Here is a 5,711-nt window from a genome sequence, read left to right on the forward strand (position 1 = left end):
GCCACCGCCGTCACCGCCATCGCCATCGCCACCACCACCACCACCACCACCACCACCACCACCGCCACCGCCATCGCCGTCGCTGCCACCGCCGCCGTCGTCGTCGCCGTCGCCGTCGCCGTCACTGTCGCCGCCGCTACCGCCAGCCCCCACCCCCGTACCTGCCCCTTGTCGCCCCCTGCTCCTTATGGCCGACCGTGCCGGCGATCGGCCACTCGTTCCGCTTCGCCGTGTGCGACTCCTTCTCTCTCACGCTGCCTCGGTGTTGGTTGGTACGCGCGTACGTGTGTGCGCATGCCGGTGAGCGAGAGAGCGACTACGACTCTACACTAAGATACGATGCGACCGAAAGATCTCCGTCTGGGTTAGGTTGACCGCCGGTAAACGGGCTTCATTCACTGCTTATTTTATACGTCCGCAGAAATAGCTTGCGCCAAGCATGTGTACATATGAACGCGAATGTGAATGCGAGCGCGATGAGTGTGCGCATCTCTGGTCTCCACCCATAAGACGAAGAGAGAGAGAGAGAGAGAGCGAGAGAGAGATATGTGTATATATATATATACAGAGAGAAGGATAGATAGTGTGAGAGAGAGAGAGAGGGGGGGGGGGTGAACGAGCAATCGTACGTACAAGAAGGAGACGAACGGCTAGCTCTCTTTTCTTTTTTCGCACACTCTTTTAGCCGCTGCGCCTTTTCCTCCTTTTTGCTCCTTATGCCTTATCTATAATACTCGTGCACATCTATCTATCTATCCATCAATCCATCTATATCCTCTCGGCCTTTGCCACTCCTCTTCCCGCACTTCGCACACTACGTGCACTCCGCCGACTCCATCATCTTTGACTTCGTAACATCCTTCTCGATTCCGCTGTTCTCCATTTTTTGCCCGATGTTGGGGTGTCGTCTTTATCAGGAATGTAGGTGAGCTCGCGAGGATAAAATGCGAAAAGCTGATGATGGACCGCGCGCGGGGCCGCTCGGCTTTGCTGGTCTCCCAACTATGTGTGCGAACGTTTGATTGACGAGGGGGAGAACGACAGTCTTGAGAGCGTCGGTTGTAAATTTATGCTCGGAGAATGGTTTAATGGACGAGGGACGATCGATATCCCCCCGTAAAAGCCAGATACTATTAAATGTCCTCGATTAATGATCGATGCTGAATCGATAAAACTACACTGTACATAAGTTTCCAGCTTTTTCCAAGCCTTTTTCCAATTGGCAATGCCACTTGGTTACCCCGTTGGCCGTGTTGCTTCGTACTTTTATTAAGTATTCTTATTGTGCTTGGATGTTGTGCTCGAACGCGACTCTATGCGATCGATTATATCTTCCATATTCGACTCTTTCTTTTTAAGTCAATGAGCTTCTACTTCCTCGAATTTTCTTTTAATTTTCATTATCGTCTTAATCCCGATAAATGAAGCAACATTTTCCATTCAATCAACAACAAGTTTTACGATAAAACATTGTCATCGAAGTGTATGTTTATATGCCCCTTATGATAATTATACGAGAGAGTGTAATTGAAAAAGGAGATGTAATATCTCCGTATTATGAGGGAATAGCGCCAGTTTTATTTTCATCCACATTCAATCGGCTTTTTCATATGAAGAAAAAAATTTCACTCATACATTCACATAATGTAAACAATGTCTTTCATATATCATCGACTGTCCAAAAATTTTCGTGTAGGTAATATGAATAATAGCCTGATGTGCATTAAAATCATCGTTATCGCCTAGCTTAGAAGGCAGATCCATAAATATGTTTGGACAAGGAATGCCCATAAAATAAAGCCGTAATTATCGGAAAGCAAGCGTAAAGTATTATTTTGGAAAAATCTAGCTTTTAAATAAAATGATAAGCTAAAGGGGCGACGATAAATTTAGAAGAGCCTTTGCGGTCCAAAAAACTCGTCGAGTTGTCAACTTCTTGCCCATGTACTTCTTTGGCCGGCCTCTTATCTCCTTGTCGATGACGGCAGGTACGTGACTTTTACTCGGGCTCGCCTTGTTGTCCTTCCCTCCCCGTGCCCCGACCGAGGAACCAGCTTCTGAATAGTTTTGACTCTTCGGCAGATCCTTCCGCTGGAAGAAGAATCCTGGCGAAAATAGGCGAAAGTGTTGGTGGTGAATAAGTATACACGTTGGGAGTAGGAGAGGTCGTTCGCTGCCCCCGCTGTTCCCTACCGTTTCTCCTCCCGCTGCCCCGCGCCCACGACTCTCAGAGCGGCCAAACATGAGTTACTCGGATGCGCTCCGGGGTGTCGCGGGCCCCAGCATTGCAGACACGGCCGTAGCCGATGCAACGGCGTCATCTCTCTCTCTCTCTCTCTCTCTCTCTCTCTCTCTCTCTCACTCACTCACTGATGCCGCCGTCTCTTTTTCAGCCTCGGCCGCCATGTCGCGTGTTTTCGTGAGAGGCCGCCAGTGACGTAGTCGACGCATCCAAGACCCACGCCGACCTCGTGCTTTTGCCTCCGGTCCTCCACATTTGTCGGCGATTTTTTCTCTCTTTTTTCTTTATATAAAAGCACAAGTTGTGGAATAACAAACGTAACCTAGTTCTTTTTGGGCACTGCTTATTGTTAGAGTTGTCTCTCGCACACGGATTGCTCTTCTTTTTCTCGATTCGTGGAAGCGGGGACGGCCTACGTTTTGCTGAAATGCTTTTTATCCTTCTTTCCGTCCTCGGTATTAGGGAGATTGGGAGATACCGCTTCATGCCCCCTCATCTCCTTGCTCTTCGCCATCCTTCTCCAGCTCCATCCTCTTATCCTTTCTTCTTCTTCTTCCACTTCTTCTTCTTCTTCTTCTTCTTCTTCTTCTTCTTCTTCTTCTGATTCTTCAACTTCTTCATTTTTGTCCATTTATTATTCTTCTTCTTCTCCTTCTTCTTGTTGGGCTCGAAAATGACGATGCTGTGAATGGCTTGCGAGGGATGTTTTTTTCTCTTGAATCTTTTACCATTTTAATAGGAAGATGTTAGACGGCGCTAGACAGCCCCCCGTCTTACCCATGAATATTAAATGCCTATTTGAAAGCCCTTCCTTGCATTGTATATTCTTCATAATCTGGCCTGAGGCCAACTTGCGGCTATTTGTTATTTTTAAATTCCTTTATATTTAAGCTCACCTTTTATTTTCTTAATTTTTTATAGACATTCTCTGCTGTTGCGATAGGCACGAGAGATTTTAGGTAATAAGATTTGTTTGTTAATACAGAGTGGTTTACTAGTCAATGATTATAAACATTTTGTTTGAAATTGGCGAGAAAAATTGAAAAATAAAAATATTTCGTTTAATCGCTGTAACAAAATTTTAAGACTTGCTTACAAAACAGCATAATCGGCGACTGTTATCCATTCTCTTAATGTAAATGTTAATAAAATTATTATACATTTATTTGATATTTAGACTTCGGTACAAAACAAATTATGTTCATCATTCTTTGCTGAAAATTACAATGGCACGCACGCACGTACGCGCGCGCACAATATTAGAAACGTTACTAAACGTTCGGCAATCAAGCAATAAAAGTAATAAATCGTAAAATTGAAAATTGACAAGATTACTAATAACCAAATTCAAACAAAAGCAGCTCATACATTAATTGAAATACTCGATCCGAATGACAATAACGTAAGATTTAATTAAAAGTCGTATTAGCGTGGTCGCACACGGACTCCTTTACAAGCCCACAATTGTATTTATTTTCATAAATCTGTTTCCTTTCTAATTTTCCTGCAGCAAACAAATGTGCCGCATTTTCGTTGTATTTCGAAAGTTTTTTGCATCTTGCGTGAGGGGAAAAAAGCGTCGGTATAACGCATTTACGGTCTGGGATTCGGAACAGAGGTCAGTCATCAATTTTTCTTCTTTACCTTCTACATTTCTCCTTTGGACCATGAAAGAGAGAAAGTGTTCGTGCATGCTTGCGTGCGTGCGTGCGTGCTTGTATGTGTGGAGGTGGGTAGGTGTGTGTCAGAGAGAGAGAGAGAGAGAGAGAGAGAGAGAGAGAAAAGAGAGAGACACACAGACGAGGTATGCGGACCCGGACAAGGGCCATAAAAAATGAGCCTTATCAAATTGAAAGGCTCTGATGCGGGGGCGGGGATCGTCGAGATGCTAAACGCGAAGGTGCAAATGGGCCCCTCTGCCTCAAATTGCGATAAAATCAAAGTTCGACCGATCGACCCGCGGCGGACAGAGAGCGGAGCGAAATGAAATAATCACGCCTTACTATACCGAGATATTCGGGCATCGAATTAAATCTCATTGAGTGTGTGCGTGTGAGTTCGTGCCCAGGTGTACGCGTGTAAGTGCCATTGCCCATACGCGTGTGCAGGCAAAAATACGCGAGCCCGAGCGTGCACGAGAGTATGAGAGGAAGGCAGGGAGGAAGATTCACCCAGCTGTGCAGTCAAGAGACAGAAGCGAAGTCAGGCGCACGCGCATTGGAGAACTCGCCATCGCGCCAGACCCGGTGTTTCTTCATTCATGCTCGAGCATCGGAGCGACAGTAGCGGCCTAAGAGATCTCGAGTGCCCAGGGATTTGATGCACTTCGGGGCGACACTTCGTCGACCGATGTCAAGGACGATCTACACTCGCTCGACATCTCATGCACAAAACTACGGTAGCCGATGCCAATTGGCACAGACGGACTTCGACTTAACGAGAATATTCTGGAAAATCTTATCATTCTCTTGTCATCATTAGAAACAAATACACTCCAATTCGCTAGAAAAATGAACAAAAAAAAAAAAAAAAAAAAAAAAAAAAAAAAAAAAAAAAAAACAAAAAAAAAAATTGGGCCTTCCTCGTGATGCCCGAACAACGCGAATGACAATACGTCGATCAAGGCAGAGTTGCCATCTCGCACCCTTCGGTACTGCTCCGACCTGGTACCTTAAACGGGAAACGAACGAATAAGGATCAGAAGGGTGGCTACGATTGGAAAAGTCACGTATCCTCGCAGATGACGTAAGCCTAACGAGGGCGATAATGGAGAAAAAGGAAGCAAAAAAAAGAAGCTCGGCTGCTTTCAATTGCGAAGCTCACTCGCCGAGACTGGAATATCCACTGAAACTATTCGAGGGACGTACGATGGGCGGATAAATCAACGTTTCCTTCCAATTATATTCTTTCATTCTCTCCAAGGACTCGCATCTTTCGCCAAGCAGTGCATTTACTCTTATTGGTAGCTCGTCCTCGCCATAAAAGATCGCACCTCTGCTGAGCCGATTTTTAAACGATGGATCGAATTTATTATAAGCTGAGAGCTACATATTAGGAGAAACCAAAGTTATGATAATTTACATCTAACTGTCGTGTTACTTACTTATTAATATCGCATTATTGATTATTTTTAAAAGACCAGTGACTATATTTCACTTACTACTCTGTTACTATAACACATTTCTTTGTCAATGCATTTGAAAATTTCTCTCATGTTCAATATAATTTAAGACGATTTTTAAACGAAGTTGTTATCATGATAAAGGCGATAGCAATAAAATAAGCAAAAGAAAGGGAAATGGAAAAATACCTATTGTATTATTCAAATGAATGATTACTATATAAGGAGTCGTGTCAATAATTTATTTGTCATACGCGTTATAAATTAAGAAACTTAATGAATGAAGTCCAGCAGATTTGTACTGATTTTATGAATCACTTAATCTTTGTTATGATTTATTATTTTGCT

This window comes from Ceratosolen solmsi, unplaced genomic scaffold (genome assembly GCF_000503995.2).
Source record: "Ceratosolen solmsi marchali unplaced genomic scaffold, CerSol_1.0 scaffold57, whole genome shotgun sequence".
Lineage (NCBI taxonomy): Eukaryota > Metazoa > Arthropoda > Insecta > Hymenoptera > Agaonidae > Ceratosolen > Ceratosolen solmsi.